At 35.2% G+C, this 16,766-nt stretch overlaps 1 pseudogene; it reads left to right on the top strand.

Moving 5' to 3' along the window:
* The first annotated feature begins 8,173 nt into the window (after positions 1–8,173).
* Positions 8,174–9,228, top strand: LOC123824328 (annotated as a pseudogene).
* Positions 9,229–16,766: the final 7,538 nt, after the last annotated feature.

Below are 16,766 nucleotides of genomic sequence, written 5' to 3'. Positions count from 1 at the left end.
TACTTTTTCGTATGTCATATCTGAGGGATGAATATGAAACTTTATTTTTTAAATGTTGGTAATTCAAATTTATAGTGTTGTCTGCTGGAGAATAGGGAACTATTATTGTAGGTGTCATATAAAGAAAAGTTAGGATCTGAAGCTTCCTTATAGCTGTCAACCTTATTAAGGAGCTCTTTATTTGTTGAACTCATCACCTAGTATTGTACAAGCAATGCATTTGAGAGCCTGGAGAGAGCTTTCTTTCTCTTTATTGTGGTTTTTTTAGGCTTTGCTCACATTTTTGCTGTTGTTCTGCCTTACTCAACTTTCTAGCTGCAACTCACAGGCACAGTAAGTCTAACATAGATTGACTCCATCTCCTGAATATTGATTGAAACTCATGATTCACAGTTGCTAATGCTCACTGAACCATTTTGTTGATGATAAAGTAAATAAAATGGATTGCCATATGAAAATGCTCTGAAATCAAATAGAATAATTTGGCAGGTTTAAGCCCTTGAGAAAGGCAAAGCAGTGAAACAGATGTGAAAAGTTTTTATGTTCAGTATATGCATATTAAGATATAAATATCCTTGTTTTTTTTCCGTATTATGAAATGTTAAACATCATTCTCAATTGCTGTATATTTGGTTTTAAACAATGGGTTCTATTTAGGAAAGTAATATGAATAAAAAATTTTGAGACTACAATATTGTGATTTTTTGTGTCTTTTTCTGACACTTAAGTGTATGGATCAGTAGCCTCAGAGTATTTAACAAACAACACAAATGAATGAATTTTCCAAAATACACTCTAGAATTGTAAGGCCTGAAAAATAACAGTAATCCTGAGCTGACTAAAAGATGCTAGTCACGATGAGTGTTTGATTCTTTAGTTAAGAATATGTGTTCAGAGTTCCTGTTGAGGTCCACCCTGCCTGGTCTCAGGAATCTGTAACCTCCTGTGACTATGGCTGAGTAAGAGGCCTCTGAACCAGGAGACACTAAGGAAACAAAAACTTCTTTCCCTGGCATGAACATTGCCTGTTCTAATGCCTGGCTCCCTTTGCATGATTGGCAGTCAATGATGGGTAACAATTCTCTAGGAAAGAGAATGAATCTAAGACAGACATGATCACGTGGGAATGCCCTAGGGGAAGAGACTCAGGGGACTGTGAAAATGAAGGGGTGATCAACATCAACCCCTGCCCCCTCAGCTTTGTCAAACCCTGAGTACTTGAGAAACCCAAGTCTCCTGGCTGCCTTTGTCTGCTCTGCCCAACTCAGGCCTGCCAAAATAACAGGGACGGTGCAGTTCCAGACCAGAGTCGGTGGACCCCTGGGGCAATCAGGCCTGAGACAGAGAATATGCAAAATCTGGTGAGATCTGCTTGCTGAAGGATGCTCTTTAATTAGAATATGAAGGCACAGGTAGGAAACAAAACTATGTTTTTAAGTCCTGTAATCTTTTTAAATGATAAAACCCCCAAATCTCTGGCTTAAAATCCCAGCAGGAGATCTGCCAGTGCCTTTCAAAGCTAACTACTTGTAATTTGCAAACTGTATCGGTATTCTTAATAAAAGCCTACTCAAATGGGAGAACAGGGTGCTCTCCACTAGAGAAAGTGACCGTTTCACCCCTATTTCCCCACAGGGCTTGGTTGTCCCTGTGTATGTTTTTTTCATGTTTTGATGAGCATCCACAGCAGGGATGGATACTGCTGGCCTGTATCCTCCACAAGTTCTGGCCAAGATGGAGGCATTGGCAGAAAAGCTTTGCTTCCCCCCACACCAAAAGAAGGATAACAACCAATTTAAAACAATAAACAAACATAACTTCCATAAAATAAAGCTTCATGGAACCACAACAACCAAGGAGCTAAAGAAATATTCATCCAGACCAGTACACTGAGACAAAGAAATATGGTTCAAATGAAAGAACATATCAAAACTCCAGAAAAAGGGCTAAGTGACAAGGAGACAGGCAATCTACCTGATGCAGAATTCAAAACACTGGTAATCAGGATGCTCACAGAGCTGATTGAGCTTGGTTGAAAAATGAAATTATAAATGAAGGCCACCCAAAGTGAAATATAGAAAAATGTACAGGAAACCAACAGTAAAGGGAAGGAAACCAGGACTCAAATAAATAATTTGGAACAAAAGGAATAAATAAACATCCAACTGGAACACAGTGAAGAAACAAGAATTCAGAAAAATGAGGAGAGGATTTGGAACCTGCAGGACATCTTTAAACATTCCAACATGCAAATCACAGGGGTGCCAGATGAAGTAGAGTAAGAAATTGAAAACTTATTTGAACAAATAATGAAAGAAGACTTCCCTAATCTGGGGAAGGAAATAGACTTCCAGGAAGTCCAGGGAGCTCAGAGAGTCCCAAAGAAGTTGGACCCAAGAAGGAACACAGCAAGGCACATCATCATTAAGTTAACCAAGATTAATGATAAGGAAAGAATCTTAAAAGTGCCAAGAGGAAAGGAGATAGTTACCTACAAAAGAGTTCCCCTAAGACTATCAGCTGATTTCTCAAAAGAAACCTTACAGACAAGAAGGAGCTGGAAAGAAGTATTTGAAGTCATGAAAGGCAGGGACCTACATCCAAGATTACTGTGTCTAGCTAAGTTATCATTTAGAATGGAAGGGCAGATAAGAACTTCCCAGATAAGGTAAAATTAAAGTAGTTCATCATTACCAAGCCCTTATTACATGAAATGTTAAAGGGACTTATCTAAGAAAAAGAAGATCAAAAACTATGAATGGTAAAATGACAACAAACTCACAACTATCAACAACTAAACTTAAAAAAACAAAAAACAAAAACTAAGCAAAAGACTAAAACAGGAACAGAATTATAGAAACAGAGACTATATGAAGGATTATCAGTGGGGAGAAGGAGGAGGAGAATGGGGTGGAAATGTACAGAGAATAAGAAGCATGATATGTAGGCATAAAATAGATAGGGGGAGGTTAAGAATGGTAGAGGAAGTAGAGAAGTCAAAGAACTTATATGTACAATCCACCGACATGAACTAAGGGGGTGGGGAATGCTGGAGGTGGGGGTGCTAGGCAGAGCCAGGGATAAACGGGAGGAAAAAATTGGGACAACTGTAATAGCATAATCAATAAAATATACTTAAAAATAAAATTACATAAATAAAAAAGAGGATGTGTTCACATGAAAATAAGCTTTTTTTTACAAACTGTCCTGTGACATTTTTCTTTTTTGAATAAAATATTGTTGTTTATATAAAGAATTATAAAATATGTATTTTGTAGATATCGTCACCTGAAATACTTTGTGGGAGGAAAAAATAAGTTCAAGTGACCTTATCCTATTGAAATCTATGAAATTATGATAATAGCACATGATAGAATAATAACATATATTGATATTTAATTTTTAAAATACAAGGATATTAGCACTTGCATAAAGACATGTGGAAATTCTGATGCAGAGAAATGAAGGTCTCTTATTTCATTGCCCAAGGAGGTCAGATTAAATCAGATTAAAAATAAATATTATATAATAAAAGTCAATTACAGGGTTTTGGTAGAAAAGTTTCTGAACTTGCTAATTAAGGACAGTTTTTCTCTTCAACCTTATAAAGAATCTGCCATGTTAACGTTTTCTCCTGCAATTTATCTTAGTTTCTGAAGATTCAAGAAAATTTTCATTTATACCTCTCTTAAATGTATAGTTTGTTTCTAAAATTTGCTACTATGTTTCATTCATTTGTTTTTCAGGTAATGATTAATGCTTACTTTTTACTTATTTAAATATACTTTAATTTAAATCCATTAAATTTATTTTCATCTCTAGGTACCCATTAGTCCATCATTTCTCACAACTATGAACTATTTATCTCAAGATTTCAACTAACTTTGTCATCAGTTAGATGCAAATCATACATTACATTATTATTACATTCTTATATGAACAATGCACCACCTTAAAGAAATCTTTGACACACTTTTTGGCTCTTTTAAGTAATGCTATCATTAGGGAACTGCTGAGGTTATTAACCACAAATTTGACCTTGTTTTCTTCCTTAGGGTTCAGTCGGTGGCTCTGACACCCTGCAAGGCTGAAAAAGAATAAACATGCTTCATGTTCTCTTGTGAGTGAACTGAAGGAGAAGTTATTACATTTCAGGTGTTTTCATGTACTAAGGCTAGCTACACAATATTTATTAAATCATAAATATACATCACATAATGATGTTTGGGACAATGATTGACCTCATATCCAATGATGGTCATATAAGATTATAATGGAACCAAAAAATTCCTATTGCCTAGTAAAGTCACAGCCATAATTATGCCATAGCACAACTATTATTCATGTGTTTCTGGTAATGTTGGTATAAAAAAATTTGCACTGCCAGCCATATAAAACTATAGCACATACAATTATGTTAAATACATAATAATTGATAATGATAGTAAATAACTATGTTACTTCTTTATGTATTTACTATATTATACTTCTGTCATTGTTTTAGAGTGTTCTTTCTACTTATTAAACAAAGTTTTCTGTAAAATAGTATGTTGTTTTATGCTAGCAGCAACCTCGTAGATTTCTTGTTTACAAAGTCTCTTGAGTTTTCTTGTGCTTCATTTAATCTCATGTTGTTTTTTCATCTTTGTTCATAAGTGTACAATAGCCACTGTTAACATTGCCAGTAAGATACTGTATTAAGTGATCTGGAAATATAATTAAAAGTTATTAAGAATTACAAAGGTGGGAAATCACGGATGATAATTGCTGAACTCCACTATAGCTAAGATCTTGAAGAACAAAGTCGCAGAAACTGTTAAAGTATCTGCTTAGTTGAAAGCAACAAGACTAACCAAAATTTGAGAAAATATCCAACATGGAGAAACTTCTGTGACCTAGATTGAAGACAGGACTCAGAAGCATATCTATCTTAGCACCATAATGATCACAGACAAAGCGGAGATTGTTTGCAACATTGAAAGAAAAGACTACTCCCAACTACAATGTTGAATTTACTACTAGCTCTGGGGGGGTGGGGTAACAATTCAAGAATCATTATGCATTACATAACGTGAAAATGAGTGGCAAATTTCTGAGTGCTGATGTGAAGGCAGCTGAATAATTTGTTTGGAAACTCTAGATAATCTGATTATGGAGAAAAAATGTTTGGCAGATCAAATATTCAATATGGATGAAAACCCCCTATTCTGGAACTGGATGCCTAAAAGGACTTTCATCAATAAGGAGGCCAAGTTAATGCCAAGTTTCAGGGCTTTTAAAGACAGGATAACAGTTTTGCTTTGGGGCAATGTTACAGGTTACAAACAAAATCCTTTGTGATCTGGCACAGTGAGAACCCCAGGACCTTCAAGCATATTAGTAAGTACACACTGCCAAAGTACTACTGGAAAAATAAGAAGTCTCATGTGACTGAGCTCTTCTTCCAAGATACCCTCCTGAATTGCTAATCCAGTGAAATGAAGTACTGTTTGGAGAATAACATACTTTTTAAGATTTTGCTTATTGTTGATAATGCCCCTGGACATCTCCTTTGCATTTCTCCCTCCAAATACCACTTCTTTGATCAAACCAATGGATCAAGCATTTATAGCAGCTTTTAATGTTTACTGCCTTAGGAAGACTTTTTCCCAGACAATTATTGCTACCAAGGAAGATGCTAATGTAATTCTGAATGGATGATTACATAGGTGACGGCATCAAGAACTGCTTGGGCTTGGGATGATGTCACCAAGTAGTGCATAAATAGTATCTGAAGAAGACATCAGTGGGTTCCTTTATGTCTTCAAAAGATTTGCCAAGTGTGAAGACATTAAAATAATCAACAAGACTGTGGTTGAGACCACAAACTTTAATCTGGGTGTTGATTAGGATGACATTGAAGAACTTCTGGAGTTGGTTCCTGAGGAACTGAGTAATGAGGAGCAGTCACAACTGGAACATGAAAGCATAGCTGAATAAGAGGCAAGACAAAAGGCAAATTCCTTGGAAAGAAAAAGAAGAATCTCCAAGAAATTTCACAGTAAAAGTTGTAACTGATGCTTTCACAGACCTCAACAAGGTCCTTAAAAGTCTGAAAAAATGGACTCTGATATTAAACGGATTTCATTAATAGAGAGGAATGTTCTCAGTACACTATGTAATTACAAGCAAATATATGGTGGAAAAATGAAACAAACCAACCAAACCATCATGGACATATTTCTGAAAAGAGTGACACTGCCTCAATCAAATCCTTCAGGATGTTTTCCAGGAGAAGACATTGTTAGTATAGGAGATGGCTTCATGTGTGGTATTGCCTCTGAAGACCTTCCAGTGGGACAAAATGTGTATATAGAGGACAGTGATATTGGTGATCCTGACTTTGTGTAAGACTAGTCAAATGTGTGTGTTTGTGTCTTAGTTTTTAAAAAAAAATGTTTAAATAATTAAAAACTAAAAATAAAAAAGCTTATAGAACAAGGATATAAAAAAGACAATAGTTTTGTACAGTTGTGTTTGTGTTTTAAGCTATTATTTAAAAAGTGTTTCAGTTAAAAATACAAAGTTTATAATAAAAATCAGTAAGCTCAAGTTAATTTATTATTGAAAAAGGAAAATATTTTTAAGAATTTAGTGTAGCGTAAGTGTACAGTGTTTATAAAGTCTGCAGTAGTGTACATTAATGTCCTAGGTCTTCACATTCACTCATCACTCACTCAAGTGACTCACCTAGAGCAACTCCCAGTCCTGCAGGCTCCATTCGTGGCAAGTACTCAATATAAGTGTGCCATTTAAAAAAAAATATGTTTAAGTGCATAGATACTTGCACTCTGTTACAGTTGCTTACAGTATTCAGTACAGTAACCTGCTGTACAGGAATGTAGCCTCTGAGCAATAGACTATACAATATAGCTCAGGTGTGTACTATATCTAGGTTTGTGTAAGTACAGTCTATTATGTTTGCACAAGAACAAAATCACTTAATGATGCATTTCTCATAACATATCATTGTCATTAAGTGACACAAGATTGTAATTTTGTATTCTTAGTGTTCTAGTGCTCTTATATTTTATATTTGTTTTTCTTCATTGTTATAATCTACATATATCTCTCAAATATGTTAAAGTCTGTTCCTCTATCCAGAACTACTCTGGACTCTAACCATTTATTATTTCCTTTGAGATTTTGGTTTTGGTTTTAAATTTGCCTTCAGGAAATTGTGTTAAGAAGTGTTTTCTTGAAATGAGATCATTACACTGAGGTTCTGAAAAGCCCGAGTGCCTATTATAGAGTATACTGTTATACTTTACAACAGTATATTCTAGATATTTGGCAACATGACAAACCACAAATAAGAGAAACTTGTTAGAAGAGGTGCATTTAGTGAGTCAGTTTCTGAACTCACCCATGATTTCTTTATATTCTACCCTTTTTTCTGGTCATCCCTTGCTCCTGCTTTTCCTTGACATTTCATTCTACTTTAAAAAATATTCTATTGTCTATTTATATTACAAGTTTGGGTATAGTGTGTGTTCTTTTGGCCTTAGTGTCTGGTCTCTCAGATAGCACTGTACCCTGAGTTTCACATGGTGGTGGTGGTGGTGAGGATGATGATAATATCTGACATTTATTTATTACCGGGTACCCTTCTAAGTGATTGACTAACATTAACTAATTTAATACTCACAATCGATTAGTTTGATACTTGTGAGGTAGAGACCATTATTGTCCTCACTTTCTAGATTGAGTGGGGTCCAGAATGGTTCAATGTTTGCTCTAAAGCTCGTATGTGGTAGAGCTCAGATTTGAACTTAGGCAGGCTAGGTCCAAAGCCCTCCACTGATGAATTGCTCAGGACTGTTAAATAGACACTCTTCTCTCATGGTTCTATTTGTGATCCAAACCATATTATGTGTTTAAGCATAAGGAGTTTAAAGAGTTTAATTGTGTAGTTTATCACTCTGTGCACTAAATGTTTACAAACTAGGTAGTCTAAATGAGTTAACTTCTAAATTATAAAATATATTTAAAAATAAATATTTTTTCAAGTGGAAAAACATGGACCAAGGTATGAAAATGTTAGTTAAATACAAATACATTCAATCTGTTTAAGAAATTGGAAGAGGTCCCTGGCCTGCCAGACACCTGTGTCAGGAGCCCACCCCCTCCACCCATGTTTGGCATGGCAACAGAGACACCCCACCATCTAAACCTGCTGAATCATGTGGCCAGACAACGCCAACATGGCTGGCAATATCCACAGAAGAACCATCCCAAAGATGGTTAAGGAAGCAGCAAGGCGGGGTGAGGGGGTGGTCATTAGCACCTGGCACTATAACAGCCAAAATCCAGAGTGTTGCATGGAGACCCTGTTCCAGGTCCCACCTACCAACTTTCTGTCACTCTTTTGTTTTGGTGAGGTGGCACATGTCAGCTCAGAAATCACCTACATTTCCAAGCATGCATTGTAAGTACAGATCAATGTGATATCTGAAAACATCCTCACAGTTTTCAAAAAGCTGACCAAGAAGATTACTCTGTGGCATGTGTCCCTGTCAGTGAGGGGCATGGACAAGGTCCTGAATATGTATCCAATTGTGTACTCCTGAGAGCCACAGGAGCAGCAGGGCCTCAAGCTGTAGAAAGTCCAGAAACTAGAGTACATGGAGACTAAGTGGAACAATAGAGACATTGTTCAGCTAGTCCTGAACCTAGGGCCAAATACGGCCCACTATAGCCCAGTGCATCTTTGATCCACTTGGGCCCTTTGAATTGTATGCTACATGGTTTTGTGATGGAGGTGTCACTATGGAACTCGTGGAGGAGATAGCCGGGATCCTGGTGGCACATCAATGTAAAACCATCATTGTTGCAGCTTTTGTGGATGCCATTAACTTTCATGAGATCAGAAAAGGTTATATTGTCACCATTTTTGGGCTCATGACCTTTAGAAGCAATAAATCCATGGTGATTGATGTCCTGGTGGACAACTTGGAGGAGCGCTACAGGGTAGCAAGTGCCTTTTTCACCTACCTGTTCCTGAGCTAGGAGAGCAAGTTGCTGCCCCAGCTTGTGCCTGGGACCGAGGGCTAGAAGAAGCACTTTGGGGAAGACAAAGGGCAGAGCCTGCAGATGAATATCAACCAAACTTACAGTGTCAACCTGAGCCTTATAAGTGCCCTCCTTCTGCTACTGGTCCTGAAACATCCCCAGTGTCTAATCACTTAAAGTTACCATCTTGAACAAAAACCCAATTCATGCTGACAGCTGGTGGTGTGTGCATTAATGATCTCTCAGAGTGAACCTGTACTCTCCTCAAAACCTGTACACAAAAGCTTTATTTATATCATTCCAGTATAAGTACTACACAGTATTGTCCCCAGTCCTTGGAGATATTTTCTGGAACCCTGGGGAATATTACACATACACTGGAAGACATATAAAGACTCCAGCCTCATATAAAACTTCTTTTTGGCTGTGGTGAAAAACAAATTGATGAGAATAATTTGTAATCCATTTCAGTCAATTGAAAGGGATTGCTTCATAATTACTTTAAAATTTTATTAAGTTGAGCAAGCACTCCAAAACTTTATTTTTATTTCCATTTCAGGTTTAACAATTTTCTTATATAGTAACTATAACAAAGATATGTTAGAAATTAATTCTGAAACCTTAAAAATATACACCTTATGGCTAGACCACCATATTATATACATCCAGGACACTTCATATTAAAAAGATTACATTATTATTTACCGTAGATAGCAGATATACATTGGGCCAGTCTTGGGTAAGGACATATAATCACTATACTTAAAGCAGACACTACTGGTTGTTGCTCCAGTAGTTGCTAACAGAACACTGATGTTGTTGAGAGATAACTTTTTTATTATTCCACGTAACACACATCATGAGAAACTTACCCTATGGCTCCCACCTGTGGATACTGACTAGTTTAGACCAATTATGATAATTCCATCCTCTTTCCAGAAATTGTTTGTGTTCTATTAAATTAAGAAATATTAAATAATGTTAAATAAATTCATTAAACATATAAATAAATAAATTTTGTATTTGATTAATTATTTATAATACCCAGAGCCCTTCCTACTACTTGAGTAAGCAACATAGTAACTTTCTTTTCTACTTAATCCTTTTTTATTTAAATTGTTGTTTCTTGGAGCGATAAATATGCTAATATACTAATTTTAATCATTATTTGAGTATTTGGACCCTAACCAGACTTTCACTTTACAGTGATCTCTATTAGCATAATGCAGGATCCGCTTAGGGAAGACTAAAGAGCTTCAGGAGGAAGTCAGGGATAGGAGTTTATCATACAAATGTTCAGAAAGGTTATTAAAAGAATAGAAAAATTGTTTCTGTGTCCTTTGTCTTCTGAAAATAATTTACAAAACTCAGAGAATTACATAGTAGCCATTTACATGTTTAAATTGAGACAGAAATATTCCTAGAAGTTTCTGAGTTTTCTTATAGAAAGGATAACTCCAATTTTTTTCAGTCCCTATACCTACAAATATGCACACACACACACAATATGCACACCCAGAGAAAAAAACACTTTTGGTGGGATTTTGAAGAGAATGGAAAAAAAACAGTCATTTTTTTTCCTCATCTGAGAATAGCTGTTTCTCTGCTTCAACTTCTTATAATCCTACTATACATCTTGCTTCGTCATATTGCAGATGAGTAATCAACTTAAACAACCATGGGAAAGAAACTGGTTAAATAAATTACAGTGTATCTAGGAAATGAAATCAAAAGAAGAATATTTAGTTAAGTCAATAATGCATGTTACAAAACACTACTTCAATAACATATATTTTCTTAAACTGTTTAATTATTCATAAGAAAATTACTAGAAAAATATTATAGACACATGTGCATACATACCAAATTATTATCAGTGGTTCTTTCTAGGACATAGTTCTAAGATTTTCATTTTTCTTATACAAACTTTTCTGTATGATTTTAACTTTACTCATTGAACATGTATCTTTTCTGAAATAAGAAAAAAAAAATAAAGAAAATGGAAAAATAGTAAATTTTCAACCCGATGAAATTCTCTAATTAGTGTGTAATTTACTGCAATACACAATTAACCTGGTATGCTCTTGATCAAGATTTTTAGTAATAAAGATTTAATATACCCTTGCTTATATTTCTGCTTGGGATCATTGTTATATTATTAAAATAGAATGTGTGGAAATACTGTTAATTGAGATTTTGGTGATTTCTGTTCTCTTTCTATAATCCATGCTCTCTTAATTTTACTTAATCTTTACAGATTATAGTTAGTATTTACAGATTTTCTCCTTTGCATATCCAAAGAAGTGTTCTGAAATGTTTCTGAAATGACTTTACAAGGAAAAACATATAAGAATAGAAAATAATTCTGCATGCCTCAAAGAAGACACATTACATATACAGTGAATAGTGAGCTAGATATCTCATATATTTTATCTTTAAATATTTTATATGTCTTTTATTATTTTCTACATCTTTTAACATTATTGTTTATATAATTAATATGAGAATGAAAAGGCAATACGATTGACCTCATTCGACTTTTTTGACATTCAAAAGGTCTGTAAAATGTTTAATTACCAAATGGTATAATCATAATTCATCTCATCATTTGATGTATAATATCACAGGCCTCCTTGGAGTATACTGTGTTTCACAGATCAATGGATTTATCAAGAGCTTGAGAGCTTCCAACATTCATTGAAAAGAAAAAAATATTTCTTTCTTTTAAAATGGTTTATGTAATCATTTTATCATCTTCATAATTATTTTGAGTATCATAGCACCTTTAGGTAAATTAAATTATAAGGTTAATCAGATTCCTTTTACTCAAATGCATTGAAATCTATATAACACAACTACAGAGACAGATTTATTGAATAAATTGTGCTTTTGAGACCTGTCTTGAGTGACTTCTATGTAAAGTATAACTTTCAATAATCTATAACTCCTTAAATATTATAAAACACTTTATATTATATCCAGCTCTTATTTATTATAAATTATTACAGTGAGAGGCTTGGAATTAGATGACCAATTGTTCCTTACTTCCCACTCATTTTGATCACTCCTGACCAAATGACATTGAAGTGCAGTCAGTAATAAAAATATTTAAAATTCATTGGGTGCTACTGTGTGTCAGCTCTTCTAATCCCTTTACATGTATTAATTCATTTAATATCTCAACAACCTTGTGAGGTAACTGTTTCCATTTCCATTTGACAGATGAGTTATATAGCTTGCTCAAGGGCATACAGCTAAGAAATAGAAGAACCAGATTCAGGAACTTGTACTACTTATGCATACTATCTCATGGGGGTAACAGGAGGGTAGAAAGAAAACTATTGGAATTTAAAACTGTGGTACATTTACATAATAGAATTCTATGCACCAGACAGAAAAAAAGGAATTCCTACCCTTTGTGACAACATGGATGGAACTGGAGTGCAATATGCTAAGTGAAATAAGCCAGGTGGTGCAAGACAAATACCATGTGATCTCACCTATAAGTGGAAACTAATCAACAAAGCAAACAAATGAGCAAAATAGAACCAGAGACTTGGAAATAAAGTACAGATGGACAACAACCAGAGGGGAAGGGAGAGAGAGATAATGGGGGAAAGAAGGGGAAGGGGCAGGCAAAGGAACACAAATAGAGGATTCATGGGCATGGATAATGTGCGGAGGGACTGACCTTGGGAGTGGTAGGGGGTGGGGTGGGGATGAGCCATGCAAGAGGAGGCGGGACAATTGTAACTCAACAACAATAAATAAAATGCTATAGTACTTTTTGCTATACCCCTAATCTGTGGTGGTTTGAAGAGTGAAGTTTACATATTGTACTTCTGGATGCTCAATGTTCTATTTGATTTTACTCTACTAATCTAATACATCAGCCTATTGTTGTTTCAGAGATGCTGGCAAAAGACTTTAAAACCTTAGGTCAAAGGCAAAAGAAAGTTTTAGTTACAGCACAGCAAGCAGAATGAGCATCAATAAGCATGTTTGCATCAGGTTCCTTGCTCCCAAGTGCAATGGGCCACTATGGCCCAGAGAGATGCTAAACATTCAAAACAACACTTACCTATGAAAATATGCCACTTTTATATATAGAAAGCAATGTGCAAGTCTGTTTATTGTTCCAGAAAGATGTGATATCTCAGTCCTCAAGGTTTCTTGCTTCAAATACAACCCTGAGCAGTGGACCATGTAAAGACAGAATAGAGTTTGATTATGCTATTACAGTTGTCTCATTTTTTCTCCCCTTTATCCCCCTCACCCCGTTACCCCCATTCCCTAAACCATTCCCCACTTAGTTCATGTCCATAGACCGTACATATAAATTATTTGGTTTCACCATTTCCTACACTATTCTTAACTCCCCCCTATTTTGTACATACCAATTACGCTTCTTATTCCCTGTACCTTTTTCACCATTCTCCACTTTGCCCCTCCCCACTGATTACCCTCCATGTAATCTCAATTTCTATTACTCTGTTCCTGTTCTATTCATTTGCTTAGTTTGTTTTAAGTTGTTGATAGTTGTGAGTTTGTTGTCATTTTACTGTTCATAGTTTTGATCTTCTTTTCCTTAAATAAATCCCTTTAACATTTCATACAATAAGGGCTTCATGATGATGAACTCCTTTAAATCAGCCTTGTCTGGTAAGCACTTTATCTGCTCTTCCATTCTAAATGATAGCTTTACTAGATAGACTAATCTTGGATGCAGATTCTTGATTTTCATGACTTTGAATATGTCCTGCCAGCCCTTTCTTGTCTGTGAAATTTCTTTTGAGAAATCAGCTGATAGTCTTATGGGCACTCCTTTGTAGGTAACTTTCTTCTTTTATCTTGTTGTTTTTAAGGTTCTCTCCTTATCTTTAATTTTGGGTATTTTAAATCTGATGTGCCTTGGTGTGACCCTCTTTGAGTCTAACTTGTTTGGGATTCTCTGAGCTTCCTAGACTTGTATGTCTATTTCTTTTACTAGACTGGGCAAGTTTGTTTTCATTATTTTTTCAAATAAGTTTTCAATTTCTTACTCTTACTCTTCTCCTTCTGGCACTTGTATGATTCAGGTATTGGTATGTTTAAGGTTGTCCCAGTGGTTCTTAAGCTTCTCTTCAGAAATCTTTTCATATGTCTCTTGGCCCTCTATATGTTCTCCTTGGACATGTGACCCTGTCCTTTGCTCATTTTTTAATTGGGTTGTCTGTGTCCCTGCAATGGAGTAGTGTGAGTTCTTTATATATTTTTGACATCAAACCCTTGTCCAACAAACTGAAAGTAACCAGAGAGGATGGGGGAGGGAGATAATAGTGGATAATAGGGGAAGTTTCATCATGGAACATGTATAAAGGACACATGGACAAAGCCAAAGGGGGTAGTTTCACGGGTGGGAGGCAGGGATAGGTGGGGCAGGGGGGTGTGGTGGCATGAAAATGGAGACAACTGTATTTGAACAACAATTAAAAAAAAACTTTCTGAATTGCTTTTTGAGGAGGCTCTTCCAATCCCTGAAAATTCAAATACTCATAGAAGACCATGGACTGTATGTCAAATAAATTGGTTTTTGGTCTATTGTGCATGACCTTTGTGATAAAAGGTGGAATATTGTCTGGTTGTAGATAGTTGAGGAACTGAAATATGACATTTATATTTTAAGGGCCACAATAATTTGACCAGAGTTGGCTGATTAAACTATTAACAATGCCACTGTAATCTGAAAGTGTTAACAGCAGTGAAGTACCAACAGTAGCTCTGTGAAGGAGTAAAAGGTCCAACATAATTTTTCAAGAGCAAGTCAAGCCAATATGAGACAATTTTCTAAGGCTCTCTCATGCTTTTTATACACTTTGTGAGCAGAGGAACTATTTGCTCTTTTGTTTCAAAATATTTCTTCAAGAGTGCTTGTATAGTGAATAGTCTTGAAAGATAGAGACATAGCCTTTTTCTGGTGCAAGGAACAGGTTTGTTCACTGTCCATTATAATAAAGATAATGTATCTCTGTGTGACAGAGATGGGACAAGTTTATTTCCCATTATAAAATATCCATGTCCCCTAAGCTTACTGATGTTTTCCTATAATATAACCACAGTTGTCACTTGCCCTCTTTCATCACTCTGTGGAAATTAGAGTTCAGAACATTACCTAACTTGTTAGTTTTCACATTAGATCCTTCACAGTTATTGACAAAAATATATAAAATATAGTTTCTTTACAACTACATCAATAGACCAACATATGGCTAACTTTGAAAGTCTGAAATACAGTGGAAGCTTCTGCAACAGAAACACATGATATTGTTTAATAAAAAACAAGCAAGATTATATTTTAGAAAACAAAATCTTGTATGTGTGTATATGTGTGTTCTTGTAATATATATTGCAGGGATATATAAGCAACCACCAGCACTTTAAATTTAAGAAGGGAAAAATATGACCCAAATTTTTTTATGGTGGTTACCTATGAGAGACAAAAAGTTAAAATTAGATGAACAAAACTATATCTTTATATATAATTATTTTTAACAGATATATGATATGGAGTTTTGGCATTCTTTATTTCTGCGATCTTTTTATACTTATTTTTAATTTTTAATTATAGTTTACATTAAATATTATTTGGTATTAATTTCAGATGTACAGCATAGTGGTTAAACAGTCATGTACTTTACAAAGTGTTCTCCCTGATATTTCCAAGACCCAACTGACACCATACATAGTTATTACAATATAATTGATTATATTTCCTATAGTGTACTTTATATTCCCATGCCTATTTTATAATACCAATCTGTACTTCTCAATCTCTTCACCTTTTTTACTCAGCCCACCTAGCCCCCTTCACTCTGTTAATACTCAATCTGTCCTCTGTATCTGTGTCTGTGTTTGCATTGTTTGTTCACTTATATTGTTCTGTAGATTTCACACATAAGTGAAATAATATGATATTTGTCTTTCTCTAAGTGACATATTTTACTTAGGATAGTACACTCTAGGTCAGGGGTGTCAAACTTATTTTCACCAGGAGCCACATTAGCCTTGTGGTTACCTTCAAAGGGCCAAATGTAATTTCAACTCCTTAGCAGTTAAGGAGTAGTTACATTTATACAGTCCTAAAACTATTTTGGCTCTTCAAAGACAACTGCGAGGCTGATGTGGTCCCTGGTGAAAATGAGTTTGACACCCTTGCTCTAAGTGTATCTTTGCTGTCACAAATGGTAATATTTTATTCCTTATAATGCCAAGTAATAGTCCATTGTTTATATAATCCAGGTTTTTTATACACTCATTGATTGTTGGACAATTGGGTTGTTACTTCCATAGCTTGCATATTGTACATAATGCTGCAACAAACATATGGGTGCATGCATTCTTTGAATTAGTGTCTTGGGTTTATTCAAGTATATATACTCAAAAGTGGAGTATATATACCCAAAAGTGGAGTATATATACCCAAAAGTGGAATCACTGGGTCACAGGCAGTTTTGTTTTTAATTTTTAGGTAACTGCCATACTGTTTTTCACAGTATCTGCTCCAGTCTTGACTCCCACCAAAATGCACAAGGATAGCCTTTTCTCCAAATCCTCACCAATACTACTTATAAGTTGATTTATTGGTGATAGCCATTCCAAGAAGCGTAAGGTCATATCTTATTGTGATTTTAATTTACATTTCTCAAATTATTAGTGACCTTGAACATCTTTTCATA

This window comes from Phyllostomus hastatus, unplaced genomic scaffold (assembly GCF_019186645.2).
Source record: "Phyllostomus hastatus isolate PE091 unplaced genomic scaffold, TTU_PhHast_1.1 phas_contig_118, whole genome shotgun sequence".
NCBI classification, from domain to species: domain Eukaryota; kingdom Metazoa; phylum Chordata; class Mammalia; order Chiroptera; family Phyllostomidae; genus Phyllostomus; species Phyllostomus hastatus.
This window is presented reverse-complemented; position numbering and strand designations above follow the sequence as displayed.